Below are 26,437 nucleotides of genomic sequence, written 5' to 3' on the forward strand. Positions count from 1 at the left end.
GTCATGGTAGCAATACAGCACTCCACAAATAAGCAGGGTGGTGTCCTATAATTGGGAGACACAGAACAGCAAAAGGAAAGGCAAGGAAAGGGGAAAGTTTGGGAGTAGGCTCAAGAGGAGGAAAACTGGCCAGAGACTACATTACCAATGTCTCCTCTAAGGAGCATCTGCTTGTCCTAGGGCTGGAGTTTGGCAAACCTTGATCAGGGCCCCACTGTACCAACGACAGGTGAGATAAGTAGAATATAGCTGATTTAACATAAAGCTACTCACAGCACTCCTGGAACAACCACACAGTGATTCAAACCTACATAGCTTTGGTTTTCCAGTTCATTATGCTACATTTGGGCCTTTGGTGTGACCCATTAGCAGACCAGAAAATTGGACCTCTTTCCACATTCAGGAAAATAGAGTGGAAAGCAAATGTCTCCAACAGAGAAGTGTAATTGCAGAGTTTGCTGTGATTTTATTTTTAGATAGAAAGTTTTTATTGAAAGAATTATACTTTTTGCAGCCAGAGAGGAAAAATACAATGATGTGCTGAAAGCCAAGGTTAGTACATGTGGCTTCCCTTCCCTTGTAATGAATGGGTTTGGGATGGTTCTTCCTACGTACACAAATAAATATCAGTTTACAGTGGGAGAAGAGAGAGGAAAAGTACAGTTTCTCAGGCAGTTTAGAAGAGTGTTTTTCTTTGTTAAATAAGTTTGAAATGAGAGCAAACTTGTAGGGGCTCTGTATTTTTAGTTGAGGAACTGAGGGAAAAGCTTTCATGGAGAGCAAACTCTGGTACAAATACAGAACTGGTTAGCAGATCCTAGTGGTTGGCAATGTGGCTCTAATGTTAAATACCCAAGGCTGGATCCAGGTCCTGTCATTGGATAGTATTAGTACCTGGGTAGGTTATCTGACTACCCAATTGTTATCCCGTCTGTAAAATGGGATGACCCTAGTACTACCTCATAGGTTTCTTTTAAGGATTAAGTGAGTTAGTGCCCAGCAAGCAACCTGTAGAGACCTGGTGCACACTGAGGGCTCAGTGAATGTTTGCCAATAGCGTTATCATGAACTGCTGCCATAACACTCCCAAATAACTGCACATTACAAGGTTCATCTTCACAGTGTGATAGGAATTACCTCGTTTTCCTGTAATCTGGTGTGCTTTAGATGACCTGAAGTATTAGAAGTGAATATATTCCCCATCACCACCTCTGGTTTTGTCTCTGTTTACCTCTGTTTCTGTCTCTCTCTCAGAACCTTTTCTGTCTTCTCTTTAGTTCTTTTTCTTTTGCTATCAAATTGCTTCTGCACATATGGAACAGAATATTTTGGCTTATTTGTTCATCCAGGCAATCTTTGAGGTTATAAAATATTTCTAAATGATCAACATCTGGGGCCATATAGCCACTTCTACTCTCTCTGATCCTCAGGATCCCTCAGATCATTATTATAGTGTGAGTAACTGGAGGTGCTGGAAAGCAAACTGTGTGCTTGAGAGGTCCTCTCTAACTCACGGTATACTTCCCAGAGCCCCAAGTGAGTCCACTCCACATTTCAGGAAAGTCTATCCTTTGGTAGTCTCTGGTCTCATGTCACAATAGCCAGCAGCTTTCACTGGAATTGAGTATTCTTTTGTGTTGTTTTGTTTTGTTTTGTTTTTGTTTGTTTTTAATTGAGTATTCTTAATACAGTCTAAACCTGTAATTAAAAGGATCTTCTTGAAAGTAGTTTAAATACACACTGTGGACTAAGTTGAGTTTGCTAAAATATGAGATGGCGCATGTGAGCATTTGTAAGTCTGCTTCATTCTGTACCATGAATTTGTCTAGCTTTGACCAGGCAGCTTAGCCTGAGACCTGGAGGCGACTGCCCCTGGGTTCCAGACCTATTGCCCTGTGTGGGCAAGGAGGATCCTCTCTGCCTATGCAGTGCCATATCCTGAAGTGCTGTGAGAACAAAAGAAAGGACATGTGAAGCGCCCCAGTTGTGTCAATCCCTGAGGAGCTCTCAGCAGTGCCAGCCACTCTCCTCACACAGGAGTTGACCCGGTCACATTTTGTTCTATCCTCATCTATTAATTCTGGTGTAGGTGGCACAAAGAACCTCCAGAGGCCCTCCAGAGGGACTTGGTGTTCAGTGACTATTGCTTTTGGTAGGGTTTTACCACCATCTTTAAAAATCCTTATAAACTCTCCTTCTCATTCCCCTGTCTCCTTTTTGCTGTGCTCTTTCTCTCCTGGACATACTACACACTCCCCTTCTCACCCTACAGTGTCTTCCTTCCATTGATCCAGCTGCTTCCTCTGTGATTTGGTTTTTGGAGCCAGCTGCTGATATTTTGTCTGTTGTGTATCCTCTGTGTATATTTGAGCTCACTCATTAGAGTTACTGCTTCACAATTGTGCCTAATATTAAGAGGTTTGGAATATCTGAGATTTGGAATTGCAGCTGCCTTCTGGCGTGGAGGTACATTCTGGAATTTCTTTTTAACTATTAGGGTATGATGAGAGAGCTATTGATTTCCTAAAGGAAAGTGTATCATTTGAAGGGAATGGAGAGAGCTGGCATTTGTATCCTCCCAAGAACCAAAACAAACAGGGCTTTACTGTAACTGCCCCCACATCAGTTTCAAGTATCTTTGCTTTTCAGTCACATTTAATAAGCACCTATGTGTCATACACTGTGCTAGTAGCTAGATGCATCAAAATAAAAGATAGTCCTCAAAGATCATTACTAAGAACAGACAAAGGAGAATTCAAGACAGAAATCATTATATTTATTATATTGTATAAGCCAAATAGAGTAATTTTACCCTGGTAGAGAGTACAATTAACAATTCAGTCATCAACATATATGCAACAAATAACATTGCATCAAAATACATAAAGCAAAATTTGTTAGAGAAGGCAAGGATAATTTGGTATAAACATAATGCTAATGAGAAACAATTGCATACTTCTTATTTTAATGGTTCAGGTAAGTAAAATACAAGTAAGGAAATAAAGAATACTAATATATAATTAATAAATATATGCTTAACTTTGTTTCTACAAAATATACTTATCTTTTTTTTAACTGTGTGTGGAATAGTTACAAAATTTAATCAGACTAGGTCACAAAAAATCCCTAGCTTTCTAAAAACAGATATTTCACAGACTATAATATCTGATGGCACAACAGTGGAACTAGAAATCAACTGCAAAGAGATAAATACACAAACCTATCCAATTGTGATTTAAAAAAAAAAAAGGTTTTTAAACTTCAAACACAAACCTCAAAATCATAATTGTGGAATAGCTAGAAAATTACAATAAGAAAAATGCAAAAAAAAAAACTGTACTGGTTAGAATTTTAAATTTTAAACATACAAAATAGTTGACCTAAGCAGAAAAAATTATTTGGAAACCTGTCAGGTTGCTTATAGGAATGAGGAGGAGAAGCCTGAAAACCAGCCTCAGAAGCCAATAAGAGCAGGGAAGTCTGAGTAACTGAGTGCAGTCACTCCTGCAATAGAATGTCACAGGAGGTGCACGCACTACAAACAAAATGTTTGTTTTGCCACCACTGAGTTCTAATTCTGCTGCTGCTGCTATCAGCTTAAAACTGTGATTCTGTTAGTCTGCAAGGACTCTGGGTTCAGACATCTGGGTGGGAGCGCCTGGACCTGTTTCACCTTCACACTCAAGGAGTTAGCAAGTGGGAGAGGTTAAGTACCCACTTTTAGTGTCTCTAACTGAGGTGGGAGGGTGGAGTCCTGCCTCTCACCTATTTTGAGATTCTCCTCAAAACAGGAAGTTTACTTAGATGGTGAATGGCCAATAAAATAAAAAGTTTTAAAAAGTCTAGTACAAAAAACAAAACTGAACTTATAAACAAATAAACATAGCATCCATCTCAAGAAGATAGAAAAAGAATAAACTTAAGAAAAACAGGAAGAAAACAGTTAATGATCTAGAAAACAGAAGAATAAATATGATACCACCTCTAATTCTTTGGAAAATAAACAACATAAAAATAAACTTCTGGTAAGACTGAAAGAGAAAATAACAAGAAAGTGGAAGTAACAGATTCAAATAAGACAAATATAGGTGAACTTTTTAGTTATTAGAAAATAATTGCATTACTTTGCATATTATATAACTATGTTGATTGATTTGAAAATCTCAGTGAAACATGATTTTATGGGAAATGAGTCAAAGAATGAATGGAAACTTAAATAGACTACTAATAATGAAAAACTAAGTAATTTACTAGAGTCATCCAAGAAAGATGCTAGAACCAAACAGTCTTACTTCCTGTGCTCTGAATAGTATTTCAGATCTTACAGTAGCTTGGACAGATTTTCTGCTCATTTTACCAAGAAAGCATAAAAGTAACACTAAAATCTGACAAAAACATCATGAAAAAAGGAGATTCTCATTAATAAATGTAAATCAAGTCCCACATTGGACTCCTCTCAAGGAGCCTGTGCTTTTCCCTCTGCCTGTCTCTGCCTCTTTATTTGTGTCTCTCATGAATAAATAAATAAAATCTTTTTAAAAAATGTATATAAGGTCAACATGATAACACCACATTTAATCTAGAAGTGTAATAAGAGAACTAATCATTTGACACAGAAGGGAATTTGACATATTCCAGGAATGCAATTTTTTAAATGTTAATAAGTCTATTACTTATATCAATAGGTCAAAGGCCAAAAGGTATATGATCATGACAATAGATAATACAAAGAGATTTAATAAAACTTGGCACCCATTTCTAACTCTAAAGCTTGGTAAACCAAGATTGGGAGGTCTGGTAGGCAGAATTTGGGCCCCATGATCTCCATACCATGGTATTACTCCCATAATTAGGTCACTTTACATAACAAAGAGATTTTGCAGATGCCATTATGGTTACTAATTAACTGACTTCAAGTAATGGATAGTATCCTGGATTATCCAGGTGGCCCCAATATAATCACAAGAGCCCTTAAGAGAAAATAACAGAGATTCCAAGTAGGAGAAGGATTCATCCTACATGGCTAGCTTCAAGATGGAGGGAGCTGGAAAAGGTGAGAAGGAAATGAATCCTGCCAACTGCGCTAGGCTTAGAAGGAAGAGGACTCAAGCCCAATGACACCTGCACCCCCCACAATTACCTTGATCTTAGCCTGAGGAGACCCAGAGCCTAGCTCCTGACCCACTAAAATTTCAAGACTATAAATTTGTGTTGTTTAAAGCCACTGCATTTTGAAGAGATAGCTGCAGTCCCATGCTCATTGCAGCATTATTCACAATAGCCAAGAATTGAAAATAATCTAAGTGCCTGTCAATGGATGAATGGGTAAAGAGGGTGACATAGACGTATAACGGAATATTATTCATCCACAAGAAAGAAGGAAATCCTGCCATTTGCATCATAAGATGCAAATCTTGAGAACGTTACATTAAGTGAAATAAGTCAAAGACAAATTGTCTATGATACCATTTATATGTAAAATCTAGAAAAGTCATACTCATAAGAACAAAGTGGGGAGCAGGGAACCAAGAGAGATGTTATTTAAGTGTACAAACTTGCAACCAGTAGTAAATGAGTCAGAGATATGGTACACAATATAGTGAATATAGACAATAATATTGTATTATAATAAACTTCCTAAGAAACTACATCTTAATTAATCCAACCACAAAAAAGAAACCATAATTATGAGAGGTAGATGAGATGCTAAGTATTGCTATGACCATCATATTATATAAACATATCAAATCAATATGTTATACATCCTCAATTTACATGATGTTATATGTAAAATATATTTTAATTAATTTTTTTGAGGTAATAAATTTGTTTAAAGCTACTATATTTGTGGTAAATTGCTAGGCGGTTTTTAACGTGATCTTAAAAATGAAAAAAGCTAACATTTTCTCTATGGCAAAACACTGGAGTTATTTTACATTAAAGTTAGAAACAAATTAGGATGTTCACTATCATTGCTAGCATTTAACATTTTTCTAGCTTTTTCTAACTAATGCAAAAGATGAGATAAAATAAATATGAACTGTCAAAAGGGAGCAGGCAAGTTATCCCTTCATTGTAGATGACAGGAAAACCAACAATAACATTAGAACTAGTACCAACAAACACTAGAACTAGTTTTTTAACTTCAGTAAGGAAGGTTATTAGTTACCAAATCAATACATTAAAGTAGGTGACTATATATCAATTAGGAATCACAATAGAAATCAAGATACATTCTCTCCACAAACTTCTTTATAAATTTAACCAATTTGAGGTGGAAGACAAGATAAAATAATTATGTAGTTCAAGCTAAAGAATAAGCTAGCCATAATAACCAATACCATTGTGGGAAAAGGACAGTACAAAGAGACATGTCCTTATTAGATATCATGCGATCTGAAGCATGTCACTGACCCACAAACCAGGTGCAGAAAGTGACTCAAGGTCCCCCCCCCACATGCATGTGTGAATGATTTCTTCATTGTCATTTTTAAATCTCTAATGTGATCATCAGAATACACAATCCTTGTTCAGATGCATCTCACTGTCTGCCGAGGAAGGCAGGGATAACCAACACAGTGGAGTATGGCAAGGACCACAGGGAGGGGTCTTCAGGAGCCCAGACTTCGTAGTGCGGGGGTCCCTAGATCAAGTCGTACAGCCTAATTAGGGGTCACTGCATTGCAGGAGGGCAAGAGACCCAGTGGGTCAACACACCAGGTGGACTAGACAGTAGGACAGAGGCTCAGACTTTCAGGGATGCTTGAAAGCAGTCCAAAAGACCAATCTCCTGAGATTTGGGGGAGCTATTTACTCTACAACTCATGTGGGGGCTGCCTCTGCTCTTTCTGCAGTGATGCATGGGCTGGGTTCCTCTGCTCCTCATCTAGCCCCCTCATGTTAGCCTGTCTGGAGTTTTATCCTTTCTTTTTGGTTGAAGCAACAGGTCCTATAACTAAACTTCAGAATCTATCAAACAATCTACTCAGTGGTTTTGGATCCAAGCCACCAGTCCTGTTTTCACCTTCTCCCATTCATTGACCTCTGGAAAGCTCCCACATGCCTCTGCTAATTGTGTTACCTACCTCTGACTCAAAGGAATAAGTACAGTTATGAGATATTTTAGCTGAAAACAAACTTGGAGGTTTTTGTTTTCACAGATCATCTATTGTAGTGGCCCGAGGGCTTACTGGGACTTGCAAAGTGAAGATAACGTCAGAGACTTACCATCATTGTGATGGAACTCACACTTTGCAGGATTGGGGAGAGCGGGAATTCAGTTCACCGCTGTGCAGAATGCTGCCATTCCTTCATAAAACGTTTTAATCGTATCAGAAGTTCAGAGCCAAATTTACCCACATCTGAGCAATGTAAATGAGACTTTAGGGTGTGTATTTTTGGCACTAACTTATTCCTGGCTTGCTTATAAGCAGCTCGAGTCCTTTTTCAGAAAGAGGGGGGGGGTTGAATTAAGTCACTCATTAACAATGATTCAGTGTTATTAGCTCAAGTGACAGATGACAAAATTCCAAGTAACCTTCCTGACTCACTTGACAGTAAGATGACATTCTTTCCTGGAAGCCTTTTCACCTCCTCTTACATCAAATTAAAACTGTTCCTGGTTGCCTCCATGCTGTGTTCTTTGTTTCTTCCTGCCAGTTCTCATTTCCTGTACATCACGCTTCCCCAGGTCCCCGGCTTTCCCTGCTCTTCTCTGGATTCTGCACCATCGTCCATGGAGTCTTCACCCTGTCGCTCGGAGCCATCCTCTTGTTCCAACTGGGTAGCCAGCTCTTCTCTGGCAATCTCTTTCTCAGCATGCTTTCCCTACGATGAGGTCCTCTGTGTTCTGCTTCTAGGAGTTTCTTCCAAAAAACATTAAAATTAAGAGTCTAGAGGTGCTTTTGAGGCAATAACCAAAATAAAAGGAAACTCTAAAGTCTTTCATCTTGCAGAAGAAAACATCTTGGGAGGACAATAACATTAGAACATTAGAACTTCGTAGTAAATTTGTTATAGGTGTAAGTATATAGAAATGCCTTAAAATGGACTGTGTGGGCCCGGGAGTCTGCATTTTAGCACAGTTCCCAGAGGGTTCTTATTCACAGTGTAGGTTAAGAGCCCTGGGAACAGACAGGATTCCAGTCTGGAGGCCAGGCCATGTGGAGGCTTAGGAGGTTCTCATGTCTCACAGAGATCAGGGCAGCAGTGAGGCCTCCTACAGGAGCCACTTCCAGAAGAGTAACTGCTAGGGTGATTTGCCTCCTTGAAATGTTAATAAATAGCATCTTTTGAATACTGTTGGAAAACTTGCACTGGCAGTGTTGAAAACTCATCAATAAGGCTATATTTCTCCTCTAGCTCCCCTTAGAACCATCTTTTCTCTGGGTGTTTGGGGTAGATGTTGACACAGTTTGCAAACAGGGGTAGAAGGCCATAACGTTGATGGCCATGCCAGGGCCCAGGGGTGGATGTTTAGAGTCAAGATGAGGAATCAGGCCATATCTGTAGAGGGCTTTACAATGTAGACATTTACAGCTAATCTAAAAGTATGTATTCATAATAATTCATTGTTGACTTGAGTTGCCTAGAATTAAACTGTCCCCCAGCAACAGATTGTTTTGTGGAAAGAGAGTGCAAAGAAGTACAAGACAGGCCTCCTGCCCTTGAGAAGTTTGTTGCCTAAGTATGAAAAGTTAACTAACACCATAAAGAATATTTGACAAGTTTATAGCACTCAGGATATCTAGTCTGATCTTAGGATGGTCATTTTAGATGAATTCTCATAAAGGAATGAGATGGGAGGAAAGTGAAAAATTAGATGACAGCTACCCTAAGGCCCTGAATGCTGTCCAAGAAAGAGGGGACCAGACTCAGCTGCTAGCATGGAATGCTGAAATAGGAAATAGAGATGATATGGCTTTAGGAGAACCAATCTCACATAGTATAAAGTGAATCGATGAGATGTATTAGTTAGCTACTGTCCAGTGATGCTGTATGACAAACACCCTCCGAAATCTCCATGGCTTTTTCAAATAGCACTTCTCTTTCTCATGTACCTGGAGTTCATGGGGTGGCTCTGCGACTGGCTGGGCTTGGCTCGAGGGATTGATGAGGGTGAGTCTTCCCCTCAAATTTAATTCTGAGGACCCAGGCTGAAGGGACTGCAGCTACCAGGCTCATGTTCTCCTCACAGTATGGGTCACTGGACCACATGATGGGGGTGCCAAAGCAAGCAGTATCTGAAGGCCTCTGCTTACAGCACATTTGTTAAGCCTCTAATGACCAAACAAGGCAGATGGCCATGACCATGACCGTGATCTGTCAGTAGGGCAAGGAAGGATGATACTCTACCTCAAGAGGAAGAAAAGTGAATATTTGCTGAAATTATCCAATCCATCACTTGCAGAGAGACTTGAAGACCGAAGATCAATCACTTTTTGGTTGTGTGTCTGTTCATCTTTGTACAACCTACAGTGTCTTATAGTCCAAATGTCTGTTGTTTTCTTGAGTTTCCTAGCATTGAAATTGGCCTCCAGCAATGGATTTTGGAGTTAGGGAGACAAAGGATAAAATATACATCACCAGCCATGAAGTTTCTTCTACCAGCATATCTGTGGCCGATCGGCTGATCCAGCTGCTCGATGTTGGGTGTTAGACAATAAATGTTTCACAAAATTCCACCCACTGGCAGTAGCAGTTGGATAGGATTGACCTGTTAAGGCCTGAACAGTTGGATGATGACTAATAACCTGTGCACTTTTGTTTTGAAAGCTTAGAATAGGTTTGTACATTAAAAAGCTATGAAAATAATTTGGTTTATCAAAATATGTTTTTATTTTATTCTCAAAAAGCTGAAAACTATTTTAGATAAAAGACTAATTGAGGGGCACCTGGGTGGCTCAGTTGGTGGAGTGTCTGCCTTCAGCTCAGGTCATGATACTAGGGTCCTGGGATCAAGCTCAGGTCAGGCTCCCTGCTCAGTGGGGAGCCTGCCTCTCCCTCTCCTCCCCACTCATGCTCTTTCTTGCTATCTCTGTCTCTCTCTCTCAAACAAATAAAATCTTTTAAAAATAATACTAGTTGAAATGGAAAGATTAAGTTGGGAAAAAGGAGAAGAGGAATCACTTACTTAGAAATTAGTAATGTAGGGTGCCTGGGTGGCTCAGTTGGTTGGGCCTCTGACTTGGGCTCAGGCCATGATCTCAGAGTCATGGGATGGAGCCCCACATCTGGCTCCCTGCTCAGCGGGGAATCTGCTCATCTCCCTCTCCCTCTGCCCCATCCAGTGCTCGTCCATATGCTCTTGCTCTCTCTCGCTCTCTCGCTCTCTCTCTCTCAAATAAATAAGCTTTTTAAAAAAATAAAATATCGGAGAAGGACAATCATCATATGGTTTCACTCATATGTGGAATATAAGAAATAGTGAAAGGGATTATAAGGGAATGGAGGGGAACTTAGTGGGAAAACAGAGAGAGGGAGACAGATCATGAGAGACTCCTAACTCTGGGAAGCAAACCGGGGAGGGGGGGGGGGTGGGGGTGGGGGAGGGAAGTGGGGGATGGGGTAGCTGAGTGACAGGCACTGAGGAGGGCACTTGATGGGATGAGCACTGGGTGTTATACTATATGTTGGCAAATTGAATTTAAATTTTAAAGAACTGAACAAAATAGAATAAAATAAATAAAAATTAGTAATGTAAAAAAATTAATGTGCTTGTGAAGAAGACATTATTATATTTTTATTAAGGAAGGAAAATGAATGCACAGAAACAATGTATACTAAAATAGCTCTTTGGCTTATATGATCATAAAAGCCATCCATCATATATTTATGTGGGGCTTTTAACTTTAGGAGGTGGTTCTATATGTTATCTGTTACTTCGTCTGTTGCTCACAACCAGCCAATGCATCAACCGAGGTGGAAAGTATCACCCCCATCTGCTAAAGAAATCTGCTTCAGAGAGGACAGGAACTTGCCAACAGTCAAAGTTTGTAAGACTCTAGTAGCCTGAACTAGAAGGCATCCTCCCAAGCCCTGTGGGAAAGTGGGAAAGCTCGTAACGCACAGATGCAGAGCAGAGAGAAACTCAGATGAGCCTGAAGGTAAGCAGCAGATGGACAGTAAGGTTTTAACACATGAAGAAAGGCAGTAACCTCTACCCCAGCCTGGTAGAAACACGTCATCCATCCAAGGAGCGCGGCTCTATGCCTGGGCACCGGGCAGGGCTGCGGCGTGCAGGGAGAGTAGGAAGATGAGTTACACATGCTCACCAGCCTCCGAAAGCCTCTGAAGGCTCCAGGATGAGTAAGGAAGGTGAGTGTCTAGCATGACCTAGCTGGACCCATGAAACTCATAAGTAAACTCAGCATGCTAGTTATTGTCCCAGGATTACTGAGAGGTTAACAAGACAAGGTACATGTGTAAGTATTTTAAATCTTTAAAAATCTCTCATGATAATTATATTAGCCTCCTGAATTGACATAGCACCTGCTTTTGTACTTGGATCGCGCCTTCTCCTTCCCAGGGCTCCCATGGGTCCATTAAGATCCAAGGGGGAGAGTTTAATGAGGTGAGCTGCGTACTTGAATCAGAAGGTACCAGCAACTTGAGTGGAAGCAGTGAGCCCCGTATGTGAGAAAGAGTTCAGTGATCTATCCCGATGGCCTGGACAGAACAAGTCCCCTACAGGCTCACAGCCAGAGCTCAGTTGCCATGAGGACAGGCAACCCAGGGTTGTGGCTCTGCTACAAATGCAGCTTACTGCTCCCTCCAAGGACAGGGCCTGCCGGGGACCAAGCACCTTGTTTCTAGAGTTTGCTTAGAGCAGGGATTCCTGATCTGGGCACCCTGGATGGAATTCAGGGGTCTGTGAGCTTGGATGGGAAAAACAATTACATCTTTATTCTCACTAGCCTCTAAATGAAATTTAATATTTCCTTCAATTATGAATATGAGCCACAAACCACATTAGTAGTGTTAGTCACCACTAGAAACCACAGACATTTTCTGATGCCTTCACAGTTCTTGCAGATATTCAGACTAACATTTATACTTGTCACTACTTCACAATTACGGCAGCTGGGAAACTATAGCTTCTATTATTTGGCATATTAATAAATAAGCATACATTTCATTATGTCACAGCTTTTAAATTATTTTGAAAATAATCCTTATTATTTTCTTTTGTCCTCTCATGTAGTTTATGAATTTAAAAACACACAGGGGGATCCCTGGGTGGCGCAGCGGTTTGGCGCCTGCCTTTGGCCCAGGGCGCGATCCTGGAGACCCGGGATCGAATCCCACATCAGGCTCCCGGTGCATGGAACCTGCTTCTCCCTCTGCCTATGTCTCTGCCTCTCTCTCTCTCTCTCTCTCTCTCTCTCTCTCTCTCTCTGTGACTATCATAAATAAATAAAAATTTAAAAAAATAATAATAATAAAAATAAAAAAAATAAAATAAAAACACACAGGGAAGGGAGGTGGTCCCTAAGCTTCATGAGGCCACTGACAGGATTCACCACACACACAAGAACCCCTGGTTAAATCTTGTTTGGATTCCTCACTTGTTAGAGAACAGACTTCTGAAGATGACAGGTAACATCTTTTCTCCACCCCACAACCCTCCAGAGAGTTTGTGTTGATTTTTTTTTTTTAGTAATACACAATAACATTTCTTTCAAGAATGCCATTTTTAAAAGCTCTTTAAAAAAGAAAGAAAGAAAGAAAGAAAGAAAGAAAGAAAGAAAGAAAGAAAGAAAGAAAACAAATGATACTGGGCTCATTTCTTTTCCTTCCTCTTTTTCTTCCTCTTTCTCTCTCGATCCAAATGCAGGTGTGCGGCACACAAACACACAACTTCCTGAGAGTAGGTGGGCAGGCAGGTGGACCACTCGCCCAGGGCAGCCTGCTGAGCCTGGGGTTTAGCCACTCCCAACCCGTGGGTGTTTTCTGGGAGCATTTGTGTAACCCTTTCTTACAAAGAAGGGACCAGAGAGTTCAGTGACAGGATGAGCTGTGTGAGACTGGTCTTCACCACCTCTCTGGGTTCTTAGGTAAACAGAATCTATCTTAAAAGTTATTTAAAAGTTGTTGAGAAAAAAAAAAAAAAAAAAAGTTGTTGAGAATCCCTTCCTTCCCACTGTGCTTGTCTTGGTCCCTTTATACTGCTGAGAAATACTGGGGGGAAAAGAACCCTTGGTTCTTAAAACCTTCCCACAAAGGATAATATGGCATTGTCACAAATTTGAAGCAGAGATCCTTTCCCAGCCCCGCATGGGTTGCATAATGGTTTGTACCACATACCTTTCCACGGAAAGTAGGCAAAACTAGGTGGTATCAGGAGCATATTCCTGACTTTTATGAGTTAAATTCAACAACAACCTCATAATAGACTGGTATGCCGTTTATCATATAAGTAACCAGCTTTCTACCAAGCGGTTTGTGCCTGAGAAACCATTGCTTATTAGTAACTGATTTATAGGTTTGTTTTTCAGTCCAATTAGCTGGGGAAAAAAAACCCTACATTTTTTCCATCTTTGATCACACTGAAGCTTTGCTGTAGGATTGGAAGTCGCCAGCATCTGTGCGCCTGGGATGACTAAAATGTTGTGCTCAGGGAAGCGGTGACTCCTAGGCTCGTGATCCTCTAGGGCTGTACACGTGGCTGTATGTAGGACTGTCTACTGACTGTCAATGGTCCATCACATCAGGGCCTGTGTGAGGCAGCACTGGGGAGGCAGTGGTGAATGTGGTTAACAGGGTCCTGCCTATAAGGAGCTTACGGGTGGCTACTGAGGAACGCATGCAAGCATCCATGCAACAGAGAAGCAGAGATGACCAGTGGAAGTATGGGGTCATGTGGGACAGGGCCACGCAGCTCCAGGAGCTGTCCAGGATGCCAGCTGGAGGGCAGGGACCCCCCCACACACCGTAACTCTGCTCCCTTCACCCAAAATGTCCCCCCTCTGCCAGTATGCTCTCGCCCCTCCTTTGCCCAGCTCTTTACACTTTGCACAGCGATGCCAAAAAGAGCTCTGAGCTTCGTGGTGGGTGGGGTGGGTTGTCATCATTAGCTGCCACTAATGAAGAGTCCAGTTTCAGCCCTGCCACCTGTAGTCTTTTGCTGGTGTTGGAGCCACAGGATAGAGAAGGAGGGAGAAGCCAGTCCTTCAAGGAATGGTCTATAGGCAAAGGCCAGACCATGGGCAGACTCTTTTTTTTTTTTAAGATTTTATTTATTTATTCATGAGAGAGAGAGACACACACACAGATGCAGGCAGAGGGAGAGGGAAAAACAGGCTCCATGCAGGGAGCCTGATGTGGGACTCGATCCCAGGACCCCAGGATCACACCCTGGGTCAAAGGCAGGTGCTAAAGCACTGAGCCACCCAGGGATCCCTGTGGGCAGACTCTTATGTGAGCAGGGGTGGAGTGGGAGCCTCACCTCAGGGTGTCAGGGGACAAGCAAGGGGCCCCCAGGGGAGGATCCTGGCTGGACCACGGTCTGGACGGTCTGTCCTCAACTTTTTGCCTAAAAGTCATCAGCAGTTTCTTGGAGAGAAAACCAAAAACTAACATCCTAACATACCTTTTTTGAACATTTGCCTGTGACTTTATAGGGTGAGGAGTCCTAATAGTTCTTCTGGGGGAGCTTCTGATTCCCAACGAGGTCCTTTGGTGCATCATTGCCACCCGAGTAGAGGCCTTGGCCCCCTTACAGCCTGTTGTCCACAGACAGCTGAACTGGGTCCCTCTGAGACAATCTGGACCTAAGAGTGGGAACAATCAAATAACCTGCCCAGCCCACCAAGTCCGAGTGAGGTCACACATTTCGTGTTCTCATCAATCACCGTGGATGAGGCTGTGGTGGCAGGAGGGCTCACAGCCCACATAAGAAAAGGCAGGTGACATTGGCCCACAACCTGAGAAGGGCGGCCTTGGGCTCAGACCCTGGACTTTGCAGGAGTGAGGTCCCGGTTCTGCCCATGTGTTTGGGGACACAGCCATCCCTTTGTGCCAGACCTTGTTAGTCAAGCTCCCACACCGAATGTGCAAAGCCAGAAAACCACTGTGTTCATTTTCAGCAAATGACTGTGACTCCCTGCCCCAGGGGCCAGAGTTCTCCCGCCATGCAAAACCAGCCCTTTCTCTGCCAACGGCCAAGCTACTCGGGTAGCCAGTTCATCATCAGACTGCCAGTTTATAACCGTGGGATGGAAATATAACCATGATAGGAAGCAGAACCCTCCAGGGCACGCCCTGTGGGGCTTTCTGGATGATTGGGTCAGATACTCTCACGAGAGTGAGAATAGTTTATATGGGCCCTTTAGAAAAATGTTTTGTTAGAGGACTCTGATCGTTTAAAATAATGAATTTAAAACAATTTTTAAATGTGTCTTTTTTATTCTGCACATTTCCTTATTTAAAAATGGTTTTCAAAAAAGAAAGCCTGCGTGTCTGACAAGATGTGTTTGGCAAGCACATCCCCCGCCAACAGGAGGGTCTCAAGGACAGAATTCCTGCGGCCTCGGGACCCTGTCTCTGTCTGTCCTGGGTGGGCACTGTGGCATGCCGGCACCGTGTTCTGTGCACGCTGCACGAAGGCCTCCTTCTGCGGCAAAGGCAGACTGGACCTAAGCCAGAGGACAGTGGTCCCCGGCCATGGGTTTTATTTTTATCTGGCCAAGAAATGCTTGCCTCATTTCTGCCTATAATTGTCAAACTGCAACTCTGCTTTAAAAATACTTTTTTTTTTTGACACCCAGGAAAGCCATAGCAATTACTTCATGAAAGTCTGTTTCTGTTGGTCTCACTGGCCACCTGCCCTCCATGTGTATCTTCTTGATTTGCTGTCACCCTGATGCGCACGTGGTTCCTGGCTTTGTCTCTGAGGAGCATGTGCTCAGCTCTGAGTCCGCTTCCTTTGCCTTCCTGAAGCCTGTCTGTCCCTCAGGTTTAGGCTCCAGCTCAGGCCTCTGCTCTGAGCTCCAGGCTGACAGAGGCCCCTGATTTTCTGACACCTCCACTTGGGGAGCTCAGAGACTTTCCACGTCAGCAGGTTGGGGGTGACCCCACCTGGCTGAGAGCCAGGAGGTTTGTTGGTCACTCTCTGAGTGGCAAAAACCTAAGAGTCACTTTGGACTCCTCCCTCCTCTGTCCAAAGTTAATGTGTCATGCAGCTCTGTACATTTTGGGTCCCAGGTCCACCTGCCTCCCCACCTTTACTGTGCCGTGGCCAGCTGCAAGCTGCATTCCCTTCGCACCTTGACGGGGCAGGGTCTCCTGGCGGCCTCCGCCATCCATCTCTTCTCCGCATCCGATCCACCCTCTATGGCTCCAAACAGAATGTGATCCCACTGCCCTTCTTGAAAAGTGCTTTCGTGCTGGTGGTTAATAGGAAGGAGGCCCAATTGTTAACCTGCTCTGCAAGAGCATGTTCACCCTGCCCAACCTCCCCTGCTTGGCCCCCTGTCCTCTTCTCCATTCCTGGGACAAGCCACAGTGCCCTCTGTGAACTCCTGCCCATGTTTCAGGGAAGGACCTGGGGTGGTTTCTCAGGGAAACCCCTTCCTCCCACAGCTTTTTGAACTCCGCCTGCATGCTCCCCAGCTGTCACAATACACTGGGGGCTTATTTGGAGTGTGAGCCCCAAGAGAGCAGGCTGTGCCTGTTTCCCTCGTCCTGTGTTTCCAGCACCTGGCACCTCGCCTGGCCTGCAGGTGCTCAGTTAATATTTGCTGATGGAGGGAGCAAAGGAAAGGAGGCAGGGAAAGAGGAAAAAGCAATTAAATATTCTCTGGTTGTATCTACCTCATATCTCCATTTTACCTTTCTCTCTTAAAAAAAAAAAAAAAAAAGGGATCTTGCTTTTTTGGTCCTCTGACTAGGTTGGTGCTCTCAACTGGAACAAAACCGGTTCCTTCCCGCAATCTACACTAAATAAAACTCACAGTCCCACCCTCAAACCCTCAAAGTTCAAGAAGTACAAATGAAAATCTTCAGACTCTAAGAGAAACGGTAGCAAATTATAAAATATAAGTTTGATCAGAAACTAAGAACCCTGCAACAGTCCCAGGAGGATGGAAGTGGCATGATTGAGAATATATTTAGACCTATTGCAGGTACGATATATACATAGATTGATTCACTGGGCTAGTATTTGGGGCCTGTCATATGTCAGCTGCAAATCTGAATAAAGCAGTAGTTGCTTTCAAACGTTTTTCTTCCCTGCCACTCACAGTAAGAAATGCATATATCCTGGTACTCAATGTATACAAATGCTCAGCTAAAGTTTCATGAAGCAGTAACTTGATGACATGAGATGCCTCGATATTTTCTATGCTATTTTTCTTCTTCTTCTTTTTTTTTTTTTTTTTTTTTTGATTTAAAGGCTGGTCATGGCCAACTAAATTTTATTTCGTGACCCACTACTTAATCACAGCCCTTACTTTGGAAAACCCTGAATAAAACATAGGCCCTTCCTGTAAGTAAAGCCAGCAGCGTTCTGTGTGGGTGCGCGGCGGCGGGGACAGAGGCAGCAGCGGTGGAGTCATGCAGGGTGAGCAGAGGTCAGCCTCCAGCCGGCTTGGGGTTTTAGGGCATGTCCTTCAGAACCTGAGTACAACACAGGTAGCAGACCAATCTAGTAGGTAGGTACACCTGCCTGCCTGCCTGCCTGCCTGCCTTCTTAGAAAACCTCAACTTGTAAATGTGCTGTTTGAAATACTTCATTTTCAGCAAAGTAAACTATAGGTCAGCTGTTCTTAAGACCTGGTCTAAGACCAGGCTTCAGGAAATTGTATGGAAACTACCGTGTATGAGTGTATGGGGTAGGGGGTAGGAGCCCACAGTTTTCATCAGATTGTCAAAGCGTTTGGGAATAAAAAGTGCTAAGAACCACTGCCCTAGAGGTCAAAAACCTGAGTTTCTGATACCGGTGGGGAACAGTAGACAAGAGGGTGGAGTTTTAGCCTTTGCTTCAACCATCTTCCCTCATTAACCTCATTTCTATCATACTCTTCTCTGTCATACCTTCCACGAGGCCCTGGCCCCTCAGCAAGAGCCTCCCCCTCCTGGCTGCTGGATTTGAGCCTGGTAGCTCCAGCAGGTGTCAGCCACGAAGGATTCTCTATTTGCCCCGAGGCTCTCCATGGGGAATGGGATGTTAGCCTACTCCAAGTTTAACAGTTAATCACCACATCCCTGCTGTACTTTGCTCTTAGATGCCCTTTGTAAATCCTTTCAAACAATCTAGTGGAAAATCTAGCCATTAATCTACTTCAATTAGAAAATCACTTTCCTAGGCCATAAACCTATGGCAGTTAGCAGGTCTGGCTTCATGGGTGGCAGGACCCAAAGTCGATTTAATGCTCTGCTGTTGCTACCTTGAAATTCTTATGAATTTTTTTTTTTTTTTGAGAGAGAGAGAGGGAGAGAAAGAGTGTGCCAACAAGGAGGGAGCAGGGAAGGGCAGAGAGAGAGAATCTTAAGTAGGCCCCATGCCCAGCACAGAGGCCACCCAGGGCTCTACACGGGGCCTGATCAAACAGCCTTGAGATCATAACCTGAGCTAAAATCAAGGGTCAGATGCTTAACCAACTGAGCCACACTGCCACTCCTCTTATGAATTTCTCTATAAGTTGCCCTATAATTTCCACTTTGCAGTGGGCCCCACAAATTATGTAGGCAATCCTGACCATTAGATAGAACCTTTGGCTTGATCTTTTGAGTGCCTTAGTTTAAAAAAGTAATTAACGATCCACTGGCTAGACAGAGTGACTCAGTGAAGTGCTGGCATGCTTTTCATGAACAACAGCAACCAACAAGAAGACAACCCCCTATATTTAGCATCTGAGAAATCTGTGCTGATCTGATTCTGGTGGGGGGGAGTATTTATGTAGCACTTTGTAGTCTCTGAGTGCAGTGTAGTCTCTGTTCCTTGCAGTTCCCCTCACGTTCTGTGCTTGGTAGAGCAGTGGTGTCTCCAATGAACTTGTTTCCTGGTTTTGCATCTTGTAAAATATTTTTTTTGTATTTTTGTTGAAGGTTAAACATGTGTATAAATTGTAAATATATTTGGTTTATTACAAAGGCTTTAGTACCAACAACAACAAAAAAATCTCTGAGTGCTTTAGAGCCACCAGTTCATTCGGGGCCTAACCTGGGTCTAGAAGAGGGCCAGTTCTTATAAATTATTTATACTACTACCGAAGCCTGCCAGCACTTCCTAATTTTGTGTAGAGTAGACACAATCGACTTCAATTCTTGACATTTTTATTTAGCCAAGCGATTTTAATATTTGAATTGGAAAGAACCTTTACAGCATATCTAACTGCTGGAGCCCACAAACCTGCCTAGGTAACATTGCTAAGTAGGCCTTTAGGATTAGGGTCACAGGTCCTCTATCCCAAGAATCCAGTGTCCTTTCAACAGGACAGCACCAAGCTATCAATTTACAACAGCAGGATACCACGCATACTGAGAATTTAACTTGGGACTACTTGAAACAATTACAGCAAACACTTACTAGCTGATTGCAAATCTAGGGTGAGGGGAGAGGGTTGTAAGCGGTGGACCATTTTAGAAATTGGAATAAAATGGGGAAACTCAATATATAAAACCGATAGATGTCTCTCTGCTCTAGTTAAAAGGGAAGAAAAGATGAATGATTGGGTGGAGGGACATCCCAGCACGCAAGAAGTTCAGTCTGGAAATGCATCAGTTCTGATTCACATCAAGGCTGCACCCAATGAGGAGAAGGAGGCACCAGCAGCAAGAGCCACATAGGGGGTACAAGCAAAGGGCTCATGTGATCGTATTTGCTTCAGGTGGCCCTCCTAGCAACCGTGTGGAGCACTCACTGATGGGGTGCCCCAGGAAGATTTTACAGTGGTTCACAAAAGAGCTGATGAGGGCATATGCACTGCAATGGCCTTCAGAGACAGGAAGCAGAAGCATAGAAAAGATAGCAGGAAGACAGTTAGCAATCCTGTTGACCAGCTGAATATGAAGAATGAATATAAAGGGCAGAAATGAGTGCATTCTCTACGTTGTGCAACTAGTTGCCTTGCCTTGAGGGTGCCATTTGCTACGATGAGGCCAGCAGCGAGGAGAAGAACAAACAGGGAAGCATAATGACTATAGCTTTGGACCCACTAAAGGTGAGGTATCTATGAGACAGGTAGGTAGAAGTGCCTAGTGGGCAGTTGGAAAGATAGCAAGAGCTCAGTCAAGGTGAATTTATCTGTGAGAAAAGTAAAGGAGCCTGGGATGAATGACATCCAAACACACCCTCAGCTAGTGCCTTGTATTCAACAGGAATGACTGGGGCTACCAACTCCCAACTTTACCCTCCCAAACCTGGATGTTTGCCCCAGATCATCAAACCTTGCACCAAAGTGACAAAGGAACTGTGGAATCCCAGGCACATGCCCTGGAATGCCAATCACACAAGCAGCTGGAGATGCAGATATTTGAGGGGGCTTAACATCCGTGCAGAGTGACAGCATGCTATGAGAATTTTGGAAAGCCCTACAGGGGACTTCTGAGCTTCAAATATCCCTTCTGCCCATCTGAGTCTGATTTTGCTTCTATTCTATATCGCAAAGTAGGGCAGCCAGGACTTGTCTCAAGATAACTGGACTGAGCCAAGAACCCCTGGCTCTGAGAGTGCTGGGCAGGAAGGGTGCCTCAGGGTCTTCTAGCCAAGGCCTGCCTTTTAGAAATGGGAAACTGGGGACAATTGTGAATACTATAAAAATGAATATCAGCTGCATAAACTGAAGAAGGATTCAGGGGGAGGACAGGCCCCTCTGGCTCTCCTGTCTCACACTTGTTCACATCATCTTGTAACATTCAGGCATTTGTGGTAGCCACAAGACACAGTGTAAATACAGGTGTATTTCCAGGTGAGATGTTATAGGGAAAAGCACCCTAAAAAATATAAAGCACAGCACATATTTGCTATCCTTTCCTTGCACTGGTCTTATGTTTTAACACTACTCTTGATGGGGTGACTAGGTGACAGGCACTGAGGGGGGCACTTGATGGGATGAGCACTGGGTGTTATGCTATATGTTGGCAAATCAAACTCAGTAAAAAAAATATATACAAAAAAATTAAAATTAAAAAAACCACTACTCTTAATGAAGTTCTTAAGTTCAACTTAAGAAAAATGAAAAGTCTCAGAAGTTTTGCAAAGAGGTTTCATTCTGGATAGTTTTTTTAAGATTACTGCTCTGAACACATCAGTTTGCTTTTCAAAGGAACCATCATCAGTCCCATTGAGTCACTGCATCCTGCTCATTGACACAGCTCTGTGCCTGAGATGACATCAAGTCACAGAAGCTTGCTTACTCCAGAAGAGCATGCCCACCAGGAACACAGGCTTCCAACTGTGTATGTGTGTAGTCAAACTAAAAGATTTTGAAAAGCCTTAGAATCTTTAGCTTTACACATATAACATACCCACAGGATAACTCACTTCTGAAACCTTCATTTTGGGGATAAATTGACAAAGGCTTCAAAAAACACAGTAACGAGATGTGAAAGGACCTGTGACTCAAGAGTGTGGAGAACATGGGGGAAAACAGCAACTGGCCATCAAAAGTAGTTCTTGACCCAGACCCAGCACGGAGCAGCTGCGGCCCTGGCAATTCCATCTGGCTCCGAGCTTTACTTTCCTCACTATACCTGGGGACCTGTGCCGTCTAACTCCCAGGACCAGTGTGGGGTAAGTGAATGCAAACAAGTACTAAAAACCAGAAAGCCCTACAGATGTCTAAGCCATTCCAATATAAGGTGGTATTGATATTGATTTCAAGGCTTGGAATTTCTAGAGAGGAATGGAGAAGTTTCTGAGGGGTGTTGGTTGTTAGCATGATCTTGTCTTCCAGGCTCGGAAGATAATTTTTTTTTTAATTCTGTGCAGATTGAAGAGGAATTCCCACAGTTTCTGGCCCTGCAGACTCATAGATAGTCGGGGCGGGGGGTGGAGGGTAAGGCTGAGAGGGGCCTGGGTGGGCTCAGAGAGTGACTGCCAGGAAGGAAGATTCCCTGAGCACCCAGGTACTGGCTCATCATGCAGCTGATTTCAGAGTTTCACGACACAAGGACCACCCATGCCTCAAGACTGTTTGCTTGAGGACATACAAATTTGAACTTACATTACTGATTTTATCATGATGAGCCAGAGCTCTAATCCAGCAACTAAATTCCAGGAAACCCAAAAAGCTCAACAGTGGGGCTCTCATCCTGAGTCTTCCAAGAGCGGAGATGCTGGGACAGCCAGGGCTGAGAAGGCAATGCCATTCTCCTGCCTCGTTGGAACTGATGCTTCTTAGGATGCCCCCTGCTGGATCCCAAATTTAGAAAACTGTAGGATTTCTTTCCTTCTATCTCATAATAGGCCAATTCACTTTTTATAAAGTCATCGTATTTTTATTAACATTCTTACATCTCCTTTCAAAAAGTATTCGTATTACAAAGTCTTTTCCTGTCTTCTCCATTTTTTTTGGCAACGATTTCTCTTTGCTTCTCTGGAAAGATCTTTTTTTTTCCCCTCTTACAAATTTTGTTGTCATCTTTGTTTTCTAGCCAGCAGATCTGCCTCATGGCACAGCCACTTCCAAAGGCTTGCTTCTTCCCTGCATGTTTTCCCTTATCCTAGAAGCAGAAAACTCCCCCAGCATCAGAAACCAACCTTACAAACAGAAGTTAAACAAACTGAGAAATTTGAGGAAATAGAAATGTGTACAGTTTGAGGAGCTGAAGGGACCTTAGTTGTCTATTGTTAAGCCTCCTCCCTTGATGCCCAAAGAGACTCAGGGCCATGCCAGGTAATGGTGAAGCCAGAACAGTGGGGGGGGGAGAGGTGAAGAGGAGAGAGACAGTGGCAGGAGACGCTTTGATTCTACATCACTGCCCAAGATTTTGTTAAGCAGCATTGGAAAGATTACAACAACTCTACACTTACTAGTCGGTTTTACATGGAAAATTTTAGTTTTTTAGCAAAGGGAGCTAAAAGCTGTAGGATCTTAATTCATTGGACATTGGCAAGGGCTCAAGACTGCAAACATCTGTACAGGTACTAATAAAACACAGAGTCATTTTGCATTTTATTTAACAGCTCAAGAGGGCCTTGGGGCTATTGAATTCAACTTTTTACATGTGAAAAAATTAAGTCCCCACATAGAAGTGATATATTAATACTTTATAACCACAGAATTAGTATGATAGAATTAGTATGATATTAATGGATAGAACTCATTTTCAGATAAGGAGCTAGGAAGTGTTGGGAGGGGGTAGGAAACTTTCCCTGATATATCCCTTGGCCCCAAATAACCCCCAAGCCTCACAGTCTCAATAGATTTATCAAATCTGTATGTGTCTTAAGGTGTTCCCACTTCTGATTTTCACTTTGTTGAGAATGAGGTCATCATTTTAAACACTGGAGTAATTTCTGATGGAGAGTAGGCACCCCAGACATGAGCTAGGCCTTTTCTGCATGCCTCAGAGGACAGATGCCCCCGAACCAGAAGAGAGAGACCCACAGGGCTTACCAACAGAAGTGCCGGTCCTGTGGTGGCCATGTTCCTTTCTTATTCCCATCCCTGTGATCTGCCCAGAGGTTGTGGGTGCCCAAGCATGCTGCTCCAGGAGGGAGGGCACCCCGGGTCCTCAGGCCCACCTGGCACAATGACCAGCATAGGAGGCAGTAACAGGTGGTGGTTAAGGGTTCAGATTAACACCTGGATTCCAATGCCAGCTTTTCCATCTGCACTTTCTCATCTGTAAAATGGGCATAATAGCATCAACCTTACCAGGTTGTCAGAGAAATAAGTGGCACAGTTCATATGAAGTACTTAGCACAGTGCCTGGCAAGGACTCACTGAGATAAAAGAGGATAAAAGTGAGAGAAGGAGGAGGGGGTAGAGGGAGCATGCCAGGCTGCTTTCAGAAACCTAACCAATCCTTGAACACAGCAGCAAAGCTATTTTAACTTGAGTCTTACCAAAAGTTTAGAACAGCATGAATTATTTTGTGTCTAAGAATTGCATAGGAACCATAAAAGCCAGGTAACAATATGTACCACTCTAACATTCCATCATTCTAAAAATAAAAAAAAAAAAAAAACAAAAAAAAAAAACAAAAGATACTTCATAGGGCAAGATTTTTCTAATCTGAGAGGTTAAGAAAAAAAAAGGCCTGGGTTTAAAGAAAAAATAATTTTCTGTCTCATACTTTTAAAAACATTTAACTTAATTTAGAGGTAAGTAACATTTAAATTAGGAGTTTTACATTTTAATTGCATGTTTATATCTCTGATTTCACATGATTCTCAAGACACAGTTGGAAAAGGAAATTGGGATCATTATTTCCTTTCTCCTGGCCAGGCTGAGAGGCAGCCCATCCAGAGCCCAGGACTACTGTCTGGAAAATGAAAAATTTTCTGGTCCTATACCGAGGGGATGATCTTTGTCTATCTCTGGATGCCAGTCATGAGTTTTAGAGCCCAACTCTCAGATTTTAAATTCTTGACGTTTCCAACATTGTATTCCTTTCTCTGGAAGCCTTCAAATGCAATTTTTGCAAATATTTTTCCCTTAATATTTCAGTGGATTTTTCTATCCTTGCACAATTCTAATACTTCTCCTATTTTCCTTGTGTTTGGTGTCTTTTTCATATTGCATTTCTCCCCTTAATCTCCCTTTGTCAGGGGAGAGGCATAGTCTCTGCTCAGAACCTACAGCTCCTGGTGGGCAGTGCCTCACCTCTCTTGGTGATTCCCTCATCTGTAAAGTATGAGCATAGCACCTACTCTGGGACTCTTGTCAAGGATAAATGACAAATGATGAAATAATATTAATACGTAAAAATGTAATAGGCAGTTGGAAAATGGTACCTTTGGTCATCATTAATAATAGTGTAATCGTTATTATTTTGAGTTTGGGGTTAATAAAATAAGACCATAATTCTTTTTTCTGAAGTATGTTCCCACTGGCCAATTTAATGCGACCTTCTTTCCCCACTTAACAATCTCAGGGCAGGTGACTTTTTGAAGTTGGCTTTCATCCCATCCATAGCGTCTGGGTCCCCCAGTGGTGTCTTATGGAACTTTAAATAAAACCACTCTGCCTCCCCCTGATAGTGGGAGAGGCCAGAGGCCACCTCTCACCACAAGCTGATTCACACCAACTGTCCAGTCAGCGCTTTCAGCTCTGGTCAGCAGCTGTCACCACTCAGCCTCCTCTGAGCACATTCAAATTTCACAGAACCCTGCCTGCCTTTTCCTCTGGTTGGCTCACCCCAAATTTTCTCTTTCACCAGCATTTTCAGTGTCTGCACCTGGCAACCAGGAGCAGCGATCGCTTGGAAGCCTACCAAACGCGATTAAAGGCATCTCTTCCTTGGCTTGGTGCATGTTTGTGGAGTGTCTGTCTGCCAGGCTGTTTGGGTGGCTAGACATGGTTTCTCAACGTGAGCTCACCTGGGGAAGGCGGGAGGACAGATCCGCAGATCATCACAGGGCAGCGAGATGCTAACAGGGCTGTGGTCAGGGTGCCCCAGCTAGCTCCTCGGATCTCTCATTATTTTAGAGAACCTTCCAGATTCTTCCAGATTTACCAGCACCCCGCCACATCCCTGTGTGCCATTCCCCTCCCGTCAGGCTCTGTTCCTCTGTGCAGCAAAGCTGAGCACAGATCCCCAACAGCATAGCACAGGGAACAGCTCCTGTTGCTTTTTACAGGAACTCTCCAGAATTATAGCCGCGTAGCTACCACTCCCTTCTGGCAGGGACCAAACTTCCGAATCAAGGAATGTGGCAGCAGCTCCAAACTGTTTTTTTAAAGACTCTCCCACAGCACCCCCACCCCACCCCCAGTACATAGGACACCCCCATTTAATTTTTCCATGCAGGAAATACACAAACTGACCTCTAATGATAGTTGTGCGAGATGTCTCAGATGTTGTGGATGCATGCAACTAGCTCTGCCAGCTGTTGGGTCCCCCTCTCCTCCAGATGTTCTCCCTCTCAGCCAATTACTGCCTCACTCAGGTCCCCAGGAGCACGTCGTGTGCAGCTGTGGCCACTTCCTCTGGTCCCAGCTCAGCTCATGCCCAACTCTTGTCTACTCTTCTTCCCGAAACCTGAGTAACAGAAACCTCCCCGTCCAGAACGACCCCAGGCACCCCTCTTCCCCGAGCTTCCTCCGCTCTGAGCTAGGGTGAATGTGTTCAGAGCAAGAGGCACGCAGGACAGGGTGAGCGATCCTTGTCCTGATTTTATCCTTGACTCGCAAAGGGAGACTTTTGTAGGCTGGCCAGCGCTGGCGAGAGAGAACAGGCTGGCTAGCTGCTAAGTTAGGAGGAGTTCACTGTGAACTGTGAGGAGTGCACTCCTTGAGTCTGAGCAATATTTGGAGTCTGAAAATAA

At 43.3% G+C, this 26,437-nt stretch overlaps 1 protein-coding gene and 1 long non-coding RNA gene across 5 annotated transcripts in view; one reads left to right on the plus strand and one right to left on the minus strand.

The window, feature by feature from the left end:
- ZDHHC14 (zinc finger DHHC-type palmitoyltransferase 14) overlaps positions 1-26,437 on the plus strand; it is a 275,301-nt gene that overhangs the window by 204,348 nt on the left and 44,516 nt on the right. The window lies entirely within an intron of this gene.
- On the minus strand, positions 22,312-26,298 carry LOC112644356 (uncharacterized). The gene is made up of 3 exons (XR_003126329.3): positions 25,938-26,298; positions 23,562-23,790; positions 22,312-22,665 (listed from the first exon to the last, which is right to left on the minus strand). It is a non-coding gene; the product is annotated as an uncharacterized LOC112644356 (long non-coding RNA).

Source organism: Canis lupus, chromosome 1 (assembly GCF_003254725.2).
Source record: "Canis lupus dingo isolate Sandy chromosome 1, ASM325472v2, whole genome shotgun sequence".
Classification (NCBI taxonomy): domain Eukaryota; kingdom Metazoa; phylum Chordata; class Mammalia; order Carnivora; family Canidae; genus Canis; species Canis lupus.